The sequence below is a fragment of the Ranitomeya variabilis genome, chromosome 2 (assembly GCF_051348905.1).
Source record: "Ranitomeya variabilis isolate aRanVar5 chromosome 2, aRanVar5.hap1, whole genome shotgun sequence".
Lineage (NCBI taxonomy): Eukaryota > Metazoa > Chordata > Amphibia > Anura > Dendrobatidae > Ranitomeya > Ranitomeya variabilis.
Genome location: NC_135233.1, coordinates 987,572,328 through 987,588,318, shown reverse-complemented (window position 1 = coordinate 987,588,318; position 15,991 = coordinate 987,572,328). Strand labels below are relative to the sequence as shown.

Here is a 15,991-nt window from a genome sequence, read left to right as displayed (position 1 = left end):
GCTGCGGGCTGATATTAATAGCCTAGGAAGGGACCATGGTTATTGGTTTCCCCTCAGCTACAAACACCAGCTCATTGCCGCCCCAGAAATGGCGCATCTCTAAGATGCACCAATTCTGGCACTTAGCCTCTCTCTTCCCACTGCCCTGTAGCAGTGTCATAAGGGGTAATAGTTGGGGTGTTGATGTCACCTTTGTATTGTAAGGTGACAACAAGCTGGCTTAGTAATGGAGAGATGCCAATAAGACACCTATCCATTACTAAACCTATCGTTGTGAAAGGGTTAAATAAAGACACAGCCTGAATAAAGTCTTTTAATGAAATAAAACACTAAATACAGTTTGCCATCTTTATTATTCAGCTAATCCATAAAATGCCCTTGATCTCCTGTAATAAAAAAAAACAAAAACAAACCAACAATATATCATACTTGTCTGGCGTTCAGTCCCACGCCGTAATCCATATCTAGGGGATATACAGTTTACAACCAGGAGCGGTGCTAATGCGACCGTCCCGGCCGTAAACCACTGATGGATGAATGAGAAGCTGCCGGCGGCAGCATCTGTGACTAGCGGTGCTGTATTTTTGTATAAGCTTCTATATATTGATATTTTTTGTATATGTTAATTGTTTGTTATTTCAATACATTTTCGTCTTTTTACATACTGTACCTTCATAGTCCTCCATTGGTTTCATGTTTGTAGTGAAGGGATCACTATGTGATGGTATGTGAGGCTCTACGCTTTTAGGTGTTAGGGTACCGTCACACAGTGCCATTTTGATCGCTACGACAGCACGATTCGTGACGCTCCAGCGATATCGTTACGATCTTGCAGTGTCTGACACGCTACTGCGATCAGGAACGATAATCATGCGACGCTGCAACGTCACAGATCGTGCCGTCGTAGCGATCAAAATGGCACTGTGCGACGGTACCCTTAGAGTCTCATTATACAGTCTGCCCTTGTCCCAGTATACTCTTTACTTGTCAGAAGTAGCAGGGGGTCGGTCTGCAAGACATTGGAGCTTCTTCAGACTGATATCTGTCTCCAGGGCCTCCTGGAAGCTCTGACTGTCAGTCTGCAGGCCCTGGCCTTGTGTGACTTCCAGGCCCTGGTCTGAAGCTGAGTCTTCAGTGTTGGTTATCAGGGACCTTGTTGGGTCTGCCATCTGAGGAGGCTCCGAGGCCACAGTATGGGCCTCCTGTTCTGGCAGTTCTGTCTGAGACTCATCCCCGATTCTCTGGGGTTGAGTCTGAGCTGCAGCCTGACTCCGGGTCACAGCTGCCACATACGTACAGTCCTGTGCAATGGTACATTTTCTCCTTGCACGGGATCTCAGGTGGGTCATTTGCTTCCACCTTCTCTGTAGCATTTACTTGCAAGGGAGAAATATAGTGGGGCACCATCCTCCCCAGGTCTGTGTCTAGCAACACATTGGTGGGAATAGCCTCTGATACTCCCACTTCTCTCTGTCCTTTCCCTGCTCCACAGTTCTCATTATCCGTCGCATCAGAGCCGGCCACAAAGGGGACAGACGGTGGGGACACAGATGGCTTTGTGGTTGTGGCTGGGCATTTCTCCCTATCAGGGCAGACAGCGCTAACATGTCCTACTTTGTTGCAGGAGAAGCACCGGTATGCATCACCTAGAGAATGTCTATTCCCCGGGATCCCATAGGAGGTGGGCTTGGACAGCACTGGTGATCGGCCGGCAGAGGAGAAAGAGTCCCCGTTTGGCTTTCCTCCCTTCTAGCTGAATCCCGATGGCTTCCGCACCTCGGGCATCCTGTTAGCCACATAACAGTCAGCAATCCTTGTTGTACAACTGTGGGGCACAAGTGAAGAAATTGATCCTTGACCATAAGATCCATTAACAGAAAGATCTGTTAACAGAAAGTCCCCTGATCCATTGGTGGAACGTGGTCCTCAAGGTGCTCACAACACCTGCATAGCTGTCAGCTGATCCACGTTGTAGGTTCCGGAACTTTCTCCGATACACTTCTGGGCTTAGGTTGTATTTCCTGATCAGGGCCTCTTTTGTGGCCTCATAGTTCTCATCTAGGTCTAGTGGGAGGCCAGCAAAAACTTCCAGGGCTTTGCCTCTCAACCCTGGGGTTACACACTGCGCCCACTGCTCACGGGGTAGATAGTATTGCCTGCAGCGCAGATTGGAATCACTTGTTCCCAGCTCTTGTAACGCCATTTGTAAAGTAAAGTTCATAGGCTCCTCAGCATTGGCATTTCCATCAGGTATCTCTGGTGCAAGAGCTGGCATTGCTGAGTTTCTCCGAGGTGGACTCTCTCCTTGCCCAGTACTTTGCTCTATGTCCTGCTCGACCAAGGCGCGTATCAGCAGTTCCTTGGATCTGTCGGCCGTCTCTATGCCTCTCTGCTCACAGAGGCCAGTCAGAACCTCTTTGCTCTGCTTCTTGTACTGGACTGCCATATCGATGAACAGCCTTTGCCAAATAAAATATAGAAAAGAAAAACAGGGAAGGGAAAATGATTGCAAGTATGTCTAAGTAAGCACTGAGTTGAACCTTGTAGCTGGAGCACTCCTCGTAAGGATACCAATTCTTTAGTACAGGGCATAATTGCTTAAACCATTCACTAATGCTTTAATAGAAATAATTCTATCCCACCGCTCTGCCACCAATTTGCCACGTACCCGCTTCTCAGCACGCGAGTTGGGGTTGCGTCTGCAAGGGTTAATTTATCTCCCCTCTCTCAGTCCAGCATTCAACCTCTGTCCTATGCTGTAATGGGAGCATAAATCACACACCAACCCAGGCCACACACTCGCTCATACAGGCTGCCACCAGTCACCGAACACACGGGCGATGAGTCCCGCAAATATTACTACTAATGTCTGCCAATCATAAGGCTCACACAGTTTAAGGCTATGGATTCTTTAGAACATGCAAAGTTCAACTTGTTAAAGTTTGATGCTTTAATACAAAAAGGTACAGTGCTTACAATAAAAAGGGTATAAAAATATGTAATAAAAAAACATACAAATATGCAAAACAGTTATAAAAATAAACGGGAGAAAACTTACAGAAATATCTAACTGTGTAGTCTGCTTTCTGCTCCCTGAGGGGGAAACGAATATGGACTGTAACACATCAGCTTGGCTGCCCCTCAATCTGTGAACCCCCCCTTTGTGTGTAGGTCTAATTTATAGAGTCACCCTGGAGGTCAAATTTCTAGACCAGCCTCTCATGTTAATATTTATAACTGCTTGTTTGTGACTGGACCTTGAACACTCCACCAATGAATATATTATTTTCTCTTAAATTCCCTGCATATGTTTCTCACAGATAGATAGTGTCAGGCTGTAATTGACATCTCCTCAAAAGAAACAGAACGTGTGGAGCGCTTCCCCTTCCTGGTTCTTAGCAAGACCACCTGGCGAGATTGGAGACAGTAGACTGCTTTCTCAGGATAACATACGATGTGACCCCTGTGAGACCTGCAGTCTCAGGACAGATGTTAAATTACTGCTAGTCACACATATATACCTATACATATTTCGCTACATTGCGTATATCCAGTGTGCTGCTGCTTTCACTGCTCATATAGAAGCACAGCTTCTGTCCTGCACTCACTTCCTCTTTCTTCCTTTTCTATAGGTAATTTTCTCTGCCCTCCAGGACTGCATACATGCTTTCTCCCCTTTCTAAAGGTCTGTGTAAAACACCCTTTCATTTCCTCTTGTTATTTCTAACAGTGAGAGAAATTAGAAGGGTGATGGATTTGGTTCTGGTTTGAAAAACATACAATAAATGACTTAGACACTGTAGTAGCAAAATGGTGGAATTTATTTTAAGGGTGACTAATTAAAAAATTGCTTAACTTTGCATTTAGGAAGGAAATAATCCATAAAATGATTCATTGCTTTGATTTTGAGCTTACCTAAGCTGATGAAAGTCGTGGAACTCAGGGGAAGGCAGGAAGGGCAGATGGTAGCCACAATGTGATATTTTGGTGGAAATCAGAGCAAGACAAAACCATAGCATGATGGTAGCTACGTGGGATCCCATCATCATTGGTCTGGCCATGGATGGTGACATGTTGGAAAACTGTAGTTTTAAGAAAGGATATTTAATGTGGAGAGCACAAGAGAAGAGATGACTGTTAGGCTACATGCACATCTCAATTTTCTCTACATCAGGGGAAATCTGAAGTGTCCACAGGTGCCATGTCCCCAGTGTATAGCATAAGTAGGTCCATGCAGTGGCGTATCCAGGGGGGAGCAGCCGGGGCATGTGCCCCGGGCGCAGCCGACAGGGGGTTGCCAGCGAGCCGCCTGATGATGCAGAGGTCCAAGGAGGCTCCTCGGCGGCGGCATTCTGCCACCCCCACACTGAGATACTCAGCATAAGGGGAAGGGGAGTGGGGGCTGTCTAATTATACTGACCTACTCCTGGCGCGGTCCCTGCAGGTCCCTCGTTCCCCGGCAGCTTCTTACTGTACTGAGCGGTCACATGGTACTGCTCATTACTGTAATGAATATGCGGCTCCACCTCCCATAGGGGTGGAGCCGCATATTCATTACTGTAATGAGCGGTAACGGTGACCGCTCAATACAGGAAGAAGCTGCGGTGCTGGGGAACCAGGGACTGCACCGCGCCAGGAGCAGGTGAGTATAATGGGGAGGGGGAGCGCAGCGATGCGCGATATTCACCTGCTCGTTCCGGCGCCGCTCCGTCTTCTGCAGTGACGCTCAGGTCAGAGGGCGCGGTGACGTGGTTAGTGCGTGCCCTCTGCCTGAAAGTCAGTGCAGAAGACGCTGAAGATGGAGCGGCGCCGGAACGAAATCAGGTGAATATTGAAAGTGCCGGGGACCTGAGCGACGGAGAAGTGAGTATGAGATTTTTTTTTTTTTTTATCGCAGCAACAGCAAATGGGGCAAATGTCTGTATGGAGCATCTTATGGGGCCATATTTAATGTTTCTGCAGCACTATATGGCGCAAATATATTTATGGAGCATCTTATGGGGCCATAATCAAGGTTTGTGCAGCACTATATTGGGCAAATGTGTCTATGGAGGATCTTATGGGGCCATTATTAACCTTTATGCAGGATTCTATGGGGCGTATTTTACATCTACTATATAATTGTCTAAGGGGTACTTACGTCTGTCCTTCTGTCTGTCTGTCGGCAACTTCCGTAACGGTTATTCGTTCTCTGATTGGTCTCGCCAGCTGCCTGTCATCGCTGCCGTGACCAATCAGCGACGCACACAGTCCGGAAGAAAATGGCCGCTCCTTACTCCCCGCACTCACTGCCGGCGCCCGCATACGCTGTCCGGTCACCGCTCACACAGGGTAAATGCCGGCGGTAAGGGATCGCGCTATGCCGAGGGTAACGCACTCCGTAACCGCCGCTATTAACCCTGTGTGTCCCCAATTTTTTACTATTGAGGCTGCCTATGCGCCATCAATAGTAAAAAAATGTAATGTTAAAAATAATTAAAAAAAAAACAAAAAACCTGCTATACTCACCCTCCGTAGTTCGCCGAGCCGCTGGCGCTGGCCGCCACCTTCCGTTCCCGCCGATGTATTGTGAAATTACCGCTAAGTCTTCTGGCTAATTTCGCAATACATCCTGGGAAAGGAAGATGGCGGCCGGCGCCCTCGGCTCGGCTTAGCTTCGGTGGATCCCAAGCGTCGGTAACCGCTTCCTGGATCCAGGCGCCAACGGAAGGTGAGCATATAACTATTTTTTATTTTAATTATTTTTTTATTTTTTTTTTGTAACAGGAATATCATGCTTACATTGCTATATATGTGGCCTGTGCAATATACTACATGGGCTGCGCAATATACTATGTGGGCTGCACAATATACTGCGTGGGCTGCTCAATGTACAACGTGGGCTGCGCAATGTACAACGTGGGCTGCGCAATGTACAACGTGGGCTGCGCAATGTACAACGTGGGCTGCGCAATGTACAACGTGGGCTGCGCAATGTACAACGTGGGCTGCGCAATGTACAACGTGGGCTGCGCAATGTACAACGTGGGCTGCGCAATGTACACAGTGGGCTGCGCAATGTACAACGTGGGCTGCGCAATGTACAACGTGGGCTGCGCAATGTACAACGTGGGCTGCGCAATGTACAACGTGGGCTGCGCAATGTACAACGTGGGCTGCGCAATGTACAACGTGGGCTGCGCTATACACTACGCATATATATTCTAGAATACCCGATGCGTTAGAATCGGGCCACCATCTAGTAGTTACATAGTTATTAAGGTTGAAGGAAGACTTTAAGTCCATCTAGTTCAACCCATAGCCTAACCTAACATGCCCTAACATGTTGATCCAGAGGAAGGCAAAAAAAAAAACATGTGGAAAAGAGTAAGCTCCACCTTGGGGAAAAAAATTCCTTCCCGACTCCACATACGGCAATCAGACTAGTTCCCTGGATCAACGCCCTATCAAGGAATCTAGTGTATATACCCTGTAACATTATATTTTTCCAGAAAGGCATCCAGTCCCCTCTTAAATTTAATTAATGAATCACTCATTACAACATCATACGGCAGAGAGTTCCATAGTCTCACTGCTCTTACAGTAAAGAATCCACGTCTGTTATTATGCTTAACCCTTCTTTCCTCCAGACGTAGAGGATGCCCACTTGTCCCTGTCTCAGGTCTACGATTAAAAAGATCATCAGAAAGGTCTTTGTACTGTCCCCTCATATATTTATACATTAAAATAAGATCACCCCTTAGTCTTCGTTTTTCCAAACTAAATAGCCCCTAGTGTAATAACCTAACTTGGTATTGCAGACCCCCCAGTCCTCTAATAACCTTGGTCGCTCTTCTCTGCACCCGCTCCAGTTCAGCTATGTCTTTCTTATACACCGGAGACCAGAACTGTGCACAGTATTCTAAGTGTGGTCGATCTAGTGACTTGTATAGAGGTAAAATTATGTTCTCCTCATGAGCAACTATGCCTCTTTTAATGCATCCCATTATTTTATTTGCCTTTGTAGCAGCTGCCTGACACTGGCCACTGAATATGAGTTTGTCATCCACCCATACACCCAGGTCTTTTTCATTGACGGTTTTGCCCAGAGTTTTAGAATTAAGCACATAGTTATACATCTTATTACTTCTACCCAAGTGCATGACCTTACATTTATCCACATTAAAGCTCATTTGCCATTTATCAGCCCAAGCTTCTAGTTCACATAAATCATCCTGTAATATAATATTGTCCTCCCCTGTATTGATTACCCTGCAGAGTTTAGGGTCATCTGCAAATATTGAAATTCTACTCTGAATGCCCCCTACAAGGTCATTAATAAATATGTTAAAAAGAAGAGGGCCCAATACTGACCCCTGTGGTACCCCACTGCTAACCGCGACCCAGTCCGAGTGTGCTCCATTATTAACCACCCTTTGTTTCCTATCCCTGAGCCAACTCTCAATCCACTTACACATATTTTCCCCTATCTCCATTATTCTCATTTTAAGTAACAACCTTTTGTGTGGCACTGTATCAAAAGCTTTAGAAAAGTCCATATACACTATGTCCACTGGGTTCCCTTGGTCCAGTCTAGAACTTACCTCTTCATAGAAGCTGATCAAATTAGTCTGACATGAAAAAAAAAAAACAGACAGCAATTCCTCCCTTGGAAACTCCCTAATTCCAAAGTCACTGAATCACGAGTCACTGAATCACGAGTCACTGAATCACGAGTCACTGAATCACGAGTCACTGAATCACGAGTCACTGAATCACACGTCACTGAATCCCAAGTCACTGAATCACAAGTCACTGAATCACAAGTCACACTTACCGCCGTTCACACTTACGCTCAGTTCACACTCGCTAAGCTGAAGATTTATAGATTTTTTTTTTTGTTTTTTTCTTCTCTCTGTCTCCCCTCAACAGCAATCCACCTTGCTGTTCAAATGCACTTCCAAAAAGTTCCTCCAAGCACCGCCAACGACAACACACCCTTCTCCTCCTGCACGCCACATGGTGCTATAATGGCGGCAGTTTTGGCGGCAATTAGCAGTTCAACAAATTCGAGTCTCTTAGGCGCACAAGACCTATCTTAATGGGTCGGTCCATCCTGTTCATGATGCAAGTTTGGAGCGCCCACCAGGGCTGTGGGGTACTTGGTACCGGGCCAGTAATTAAAGGGATATGTCACGGTGGCAGTTACCCGGTCCGTGGCCTTGGGCTTCCAAATTAAATGGGATTTGAAAAGGGAAATAAAGTTTGTTCGTGACGCCACCTGTGGAATTCGGTCAGGGATGACCGACGCTGCTTAAAGGGGTCCTCTGGGGTGATATTGTGGTAGCAGGGGTGGTATGGCTTCCCACAGGTGGAGTTGGGTCCCCAGGGCTACCGGTGTATAGATAAAGATGGTAGAGGGTGCAGCAAGAAACGGAGGACACAGGACTGCAGTCTCTTAACCTTTTTACTGTAGATTTCAGGCAGCCACAGTCCAGGGTACCAGATCACGGGCGCTGGTGTGGTCCGGCCAGCTTGGAAGCGACTCAGGTATCCCCCTAACCAGGTGGGGTTGGAAGCCTTCCACTACGCTTTGTTGTAGTCCCTTGCTGCCTTAGGCCTCACACAAGGTCCTCACGTTTTCTCTCTGTCCCCCTAGTTGGTAGGACACTACCCGTATGACAGGTAACTCGAGCCTTTTTACAGGGTCTCTCAGATGACGCCGGGCTCTCTGTGCTTCTGTGTCTTCAGGTCTTAATGGTGGACAGGTGACTTGAAATCTAGCTGTCCGCCGGTTTCTGCTGTGGGGCATGAAGTTACCCCCACAGCCTCGGTCGTCCGGCTACCGGTATCTGCGCTTCAGCTTGGAGGGAGCATTATCGCGGCTCTCCTCCAGCTCCTTACTCGCCTTTGCTCCTTCACTGTCTCTACAACTATTCAGTTCTCTTTCTCTCCTCCTCCAGTTCTCTCTTTCCTGGAGCTGCAGAATTCGGTCTGCACGGCCCCTCCTCTCCTCTGTCCCTCTGACAGACAACCCCAGACTGCTGTCTGGCACCAACTAACTAACTCCAAGCCAGAACATATATCTATATTTAGGGAAGCTCCCTTGAAACCGGCTCAGTGCTCCCCCTTCTGGCCTGGAGTCAGAACATGTTGCATTTATGTGAATACCTGCTAAATGGATCCTTCCTCACTTCCAAGCATGGTATCACTCTCCCCGTGAGGAATGCAATACCACTGTAACAACCAGGATCCTGAGGTGTTACAGAAGCCCCTCTGCTCCTCCTGCTGGAGTCTCTATGGTGTCGGGGTTGCCCTGCACTCTGAGCATCAGCCTACATGCATACTACAGGTGAAGGGGGGGACTTTTTGAACTCCTGTCATGACCATCTGTAAAGTAAGTGACTGGCCAGTGGGGGGATAATTGTGCTTAGTGAAGACATTAGCCACTATAAGGCTATGTGCCCACGTTGCGTTTTTTATGTGTTTCCGCCGTGGTTTTTACCGCAGCAGAGACGCTTAAAAAACGCATTCCTATGCAATCTTATGGGATTCCGCAGTTGCTGTGCCCATGCTGCGCATTTTTGCGATGAGGAATCGCATAGCGGTAAAATCCGCAGCATGCTCATTATTACTACGGAATCGCGGCGATTCCGCCGCCATAGGATTGCATTGAAACGCTCACTTTACGCATGTGGCTATGCCCACCGTGAATAAAGTGAGTGCTTCATGTGCAGATGGTACCCAAGGTTTGGAGGAGAGGAGACCCTCCTTCAGGCAAATTTTAGGCCACGCCTCTGATGACACCCATTCATAATTAGTCACACCCATATCCACGTCCCAACCACACCCATTTAGCACTGCTGATCACACTGTTTCATATACAATAATTATAAACAAAAAAATATGGCCACACAATGCTCCATACCGTATAATGGCCACACATGATGCTCCATACTGTATAATGACCGCACATGATGCTCCATACTGTATAATGACCGCACATGATGCTCCATACTGTATAATGACCGCACATGATGCTCCATACTGTATAATGACCGCACATGATGCTCCATACTGTATAATGATCGCACATGATGCTCCATACTGTATAATGATCGCACATGATGCTCCATACTGTATAATGGCCGCACATGATGCTCCATACTGTATAATGACCGCACATGATGCTCCATACTGTATAATGACTGCACATGATGCTCCATACTGTATAATGGCCACACATGATGCTCCATACTGTATAATGACCGCACATGATGCTCCATACTGTTTAATGACCGCACATGATGCTCCATACTGTATAATGGCCACACATGATGCTTAATACTGTATAATGACCGCACATGATGCTTCATACTGTATAATGACCGCACATGATGCTCCATATTGTATGACTGCACATGATGCTCCATACTGTATAATGACCGCACATGATGCTCCATACTGTATAATGACCGCACATGATGCTCCATACTGTATAATGACCGCACATGATGCTCCATACTGTATAATGACCGTACATGATGCTCCATACTGTATGATGACCGCACATGATGCTCCATACTGTATGATGACCGCACATGATGCTCCATACTGTATGATGACCGCACATGATGCTCCATACTGTATAACTCCACATGATGCTCAATACTGTATAATGACCGTACATGATGCTCCATACTGTATAATGACCGCACATGATGCTCCATACTGTATAGAAAAATTCCGATAAGCATAATAAATGGTGGTGGCAACCTAGATAATATATTAGACGTGTATATAACCACTATCATCTACCACAACACCATCTATGCATGGACATATGGACAACTGCAATATATAGACTATACAAATCAGAAAAAGGACAAGCAGTCATAAAGTCCAAACAATACTCATTTTATTAATGAGTATAATATAAAATGAGTATTGTTTGGACTTTATGACTGCTTGTCCTTTTTCTGATTTGTATGATGCTCCATACTGTATATTGGCCGCACATGATACTTCGTACCATATAATGGCCACACATAGCTACTCCTACACACGCGGCTGCGCTCCGTACACTTTGCACACACGGCTCCACTCCGTACACACGCACTCTGCTCCATACACCTCATACACACGTGGCTCCACTCCGTACACCTCGCACACATAGCTCCGCTCCGTACACTTCATACACACACGGCTCCGCTCCGTACACATCATACACACACGGCTCCGCTCCGTACACCTCGTTCACACACGGCTCCGCTCCGTACACCTCATACACACACGGCTCCGCACACCTCGTACACACACGGCTCCGCTCTGTACACCTCGTACACACACGGCTCCGCTCCGTACACCTCGCACACACACGGCTCCGCTCCGTACACCTCGCACACACACGGCTCCACTCCGTACACCTCGCACACACACGGCTCCGCTCCGTACACATCGTACACACACGGCTCCGCTCCGTACACCTCATACACACACGGCTCCGCTCCGTACACCTCATACACACACGGCTCCGCTCCGTACACCTCATACACACACGGCTAACTGCACAGACCTCTCCATACCTGATACGTCGATCTGCAATGACAGCAGCAGAGGCCAGTAACAGAGGAGGCTGTCAGAGGCCATCCCACCATGCTCAGCCCCACTCATTCCACGCACGATTAGTTTACTATCCAGGCATGATTAGCTCAGCAGTCCACTGGTCTGCTTATTGCGGCACCCAGGGCTGTGTTCGGCAGATAAGCCCTGGAGGTGGTGACTGACTGTGTTGTAACTTATGTACCTCAGAACAGAAGTGTCCCCTCTCCGTGTCTCCCTCTCTAAAGGTCTGTACCGCAGGCACAATGGAGACTCACTCAGGAACATCCCGGAGGGGAAGGGGGCGTGGTCTAACACAAGGGGGCGTGACACGTACCTCAAACATGTCTCCTCTCTCTCCCTCTGAGCTGTACCGCGCACACTGGAAGAAAAAGAGACTGAAAGAAGAAAGGGGTAGCCAGCGGCAAACAATACCTAGAGTATATCATCTGGGAAAGTTGTATTAAAACATATATTGAATAGTAATAACTCCCAGTGAAGACTATTTTTGCCCTAATATTGGATTAAAGACAGTTATCATAGACAACATTCGATTCGGGGGGAGGAAATAAATCCAAAGAGATAACCTTATGTCTTTTACTAAAATTGCTTTATTAAAGTGCAAGGTAGGGAGGCAATGGTGACAACACAGTCACCCAACAAATGACTAAAAACAAGTGATACACATAGGACACCGAGAAAAGACAGCTGCTGACCCATAGCAAGAAAATATTGGTATAGCAGTCGGCATTAAGGGTCAAATTTTACAAAACCAGTAGGGTTACATGGCCATTGGCCAGTTTCTCAATAGCCTGCCTGGAAAATTACTAAGTCCCATAAAGAACAGTGTCACAATAAGCCATATAAGCTAGTATAGCATAAATATAGACCGAGACTTCAGTAGGCAATAGAAATAATCAATTACTACATCACCCCAAGGTATGGTGCTGAGCAGATGCAGGATCCCGGTGTCCGCCCCGACGCGCGTTTCGGAAACCCTTCGTCAGGGGGCGCATAGTGCAAGGTAGAAAATGTGCTGTATAAATAGGCCAGAACCCGGAAATAAATGCCGGCCGTAACCCGGAAGTGACCGTGCGTGTCATAGCAACCGCCGGTGCAATAGAAGGAGATGGCGTCATCCAGGTCATGTGGGCCGGTACACATGGGGCCCCACGTGATCCGCCCACAATAAACGCTGGGTCGCCATTCACCAACCAAACATCCGGCGGGCGCATGCGCAAAACAACGTCAAGTACGGGAACAGCCTAGAAAGTGAAGGGGAGGAGGAAGGAGGGAAAATGACGCGGCGATCCATAATAAATAGTGCAATAAGACTAACGGCAATTCTCAAGGTATGGGGAGTTAATATTCACATACATAGACTAGAAGCAATAATAAATTATTAAATAGAGAAATTATTGAATGACAAAAAGTTATTTTATATCATGTGGGTACATGTTATATTGCAATCGGCCATATATAGTGTTCTCCTTAGTACAAGACATATGTCCGTGGTAAAGCATAGAGAGGAGAGAAAACCGTATAATAAGTCCATGTATGGAGATAATGCAGTGATAACTCTCAAAGAATCTTCATAGTTTGAGTGCCACGCAGAGAATATCCATTGGATGGTAGTAGTGAGACAATTTTCCACTTCTATTCAAACTCTTTACTCTTTTTTCTTTTTCTTTTATCTTCAACCTTCACAGATGACCTTCTCCAAAAGTATGCAGCATGGATGGAAAGGACATCACAGAAATAGCCAGAAGACTAGCCTAAATACACTAAAACTAAAAAAAACAGGTAAAAAGGTTAAAAGGCGTTGGGTAAGAATATGCTATCAGCAAGAGCGCTCGACAGTCAGATGATCACAAAAATGGGACAAAGCTTAAATGCTCATTAAGGCCAAGGGGGTGAAGTGTCTGCAAGGTCCAAATCCATTTCGCCTCTAGGCGTGCAAGCCTATTTGTTAGTTTGCCACCCCTAATACCAATATCCAGGCTATCAATACCTCTAAACCTAATTAGTTTACCATCACATCCGTGATGTTCCCTAAAATGTCTAGGGAGTGTGGTTAGTTTTGTAATATCTATTGTGGGATCGGCAGCCGCCTCAATTCCACGTATATGCTCACGTATACGGATTTTAAAAAAACGTGATGTAAGACCTATATATATTAGGCCACACGGGCATGTGGCATAATAAATAACCCAGCGTGTTGTACAATTTATCATCTTTTTAATGTCAAATGTTTTTTCTCCACTAGAGTCGGAAAAAACCTGGGTCCGATCCATATTAGAGCACGCCACGCAGTGGCCACAAGGTGAGGAACCAAGACGAGAGGGGGCACTATCGAGGAAAGTAACCCTGGGTATCCTCTCATAGTGACTCCTCGTCAGATTATCTTTAAGGTTCCTAGCACGCCTAAAAGAGATGAGAGGACGATCTGGTAGAATCCACCTCACATATCATTGGAATAGGGAGTCTGTGGAATTCCTGGATGTCACGCTTAAGAAGGACCAGCTCGGTTTTTTGCAAACCGATCTGTTCCGGAAGCCGACATCCACGAATTCCTTACTACATGCAACATCATGTCATCCCCCACATGTCATCAGAGCGGTACCGGTGGGGCAGTTCCTCCCCTTGCGGAGGATCTGCTCCACTGAATCGGACTTTGAGCGACAGGCGAAAGAGCTTCAGATGAGATTCCTCAGTAGGGGATATGCAGCGCCCCAGAGTCCTGGTCGTTGCAGTACTGTGGCTCCGCCACTATGGGGAGCTATGGTACGTCTGATGGCACTAAGGGAGTTTCTCTGACCAGGTAACACTCACACCACACTTCACACTCCGGCCACCAGGGGGGGTGGTTCTATCTAGTAGGCCACTCCTCACACTCTGGTAAAACTGGGGGTTGGACAGGAAGACAGTGAGAAGTAGCTGGGAAGAGCTAGTGAGAGGACCTGTCAGGGATGGGATCCTGGCAGACTCCTCAGAGCAGAACTAACCAGTGAACTACGGGAATACAGTAAAGAGGAACTAGGACCAGAAGGAGTCGTGCTGTTAGACCGAGGCAACATCCTTCTGCGGCGCAAACAGTCGGTGGCCGGAACGCCGAGCAAGTAAGAGACTCTAAGTACTACTGCAAACCACGGCCGGACAGCCAATTATAGGTTGGCTGTCTCACTTAACACCTAAGCAGACAACGGAGGCAGCTGTGGGAGAGGGGCGACTCTAGGGTCCCGGAAGAACTCCAGAACTACCCCGTCATACGGGTGCGTCCTACCATATCATCTGGGGGACGGAGAGAACGAACATCAGAGACAGACAGAAACAGTTGTGAGGACTATCCCGGGAGCTCAGCAGGGAAGGACTACAACACACAGCGCTAGAAGGTAGACACTGATTCCCACCTGTAAAGGAAACTCCTGATGTGCCTTTGGACCGGCCGGTCTCTGACAGCCCTGTTGACAGCGCTCTGGACTGAGGACTCTAAAACCTTCAGTAAAGAGGTAAAGAGACTACAACCTGGTGTCCTCGTTATTTACTACGACCTACACTGCACCGCAACATCATCCCATACCTCCACCTTTATTGTACGCCCCACAGCAGGGTTACGGACCGGGTCTAGCCACCGTGACAACCCCAGAGCAGAGACTCAGAGGCCCGGTACCGGGTACCCCTTGGCCCTGCGGCAGTGGGGGCGCTACAGATACAGTAAACGGGCTATCAAAAAGGCCTACAATAGGGCAAAATCTGCCCCTCGTGAGTCTCTGGTCTATGATCAGATATCCAGCCGGTCTAGGCAGTCTGATAGACAAATACGTTTTGTGACCAACTTCAATTCTCAGGCGCATAAAATTCGTGAAGCTCTATCTAAATCCTGGCCAATTCTTAGGGTAGATAAAACTATTTCTAAAATTCTACCAGATCGTCCTCTCATCTCTTTTAGGCGTGCTAGGAACCTTAAAGATCATCTGACGAGGAGTCACTATGAGGGGATACCCAGGGTTACTTTCCTCGATAGTGCCCCCTCTCGTCTTGGTTCCTCACCTTGTGGCCACTGCGTGGCGTGCTCTAATATGGATCGGACCCAGGTTTTTTCCGACTCTAGTGGAGAAAAAACATTTGACATTAAAAAGATGATAAATTGTACAACACGCTGGGTTATTTATTATGCCACATGCCCGTGTGGCCTAATATATATAGGTCTTACATCACGTTTTTTTAAAATCTGTATACGTGAGCATGTACGTGGAATTGAGGCGGCTGCCGATCCCACAATAGATATTACAAAACTAACCACACTCCCTAGACATTTTAGGGAACATCACGGATGTGATGGTAAACTAATTAGGTTTAGAAGTATTGATAGCCTGGATATTGGTATTAGGGGTGGCAAACTAACAAATAG

The 15,991-nt window shown here is 47.1% G+C and overlaps 1 protein-coding gene across 7 annotated transcripts in view; it reads right to left on the bottom strand.

Moving 5' to 3' along the window:
- The window catches only part of LOC143808394 (uncharacterized), a 426,051-nt gene extending 410,387 nt beyond the window's left edge, over positions 1–15,664 (bottom strand). For 4 of the 7 annotated variants that reach the window (XR_013221946.1, XM_077290987.1, XM_077290993.1 and 1 more), the window contains exons 1-2: positions 11,786–13,076; positions 3,916–4,082 (exon numbers count right to left, since the gene is read on the bottom strand). The gene's annotated coding sequence lies outside the window, so the exon portion shown is untranslated. The other 3 variants (XM_077290988.1, XM_077290990.1, XM_077290989.1) reach the window with 3 other exon arrangements.
- Between the last annotated feature and the right edge of the window lie 327 nt (positions 15,665–15,991).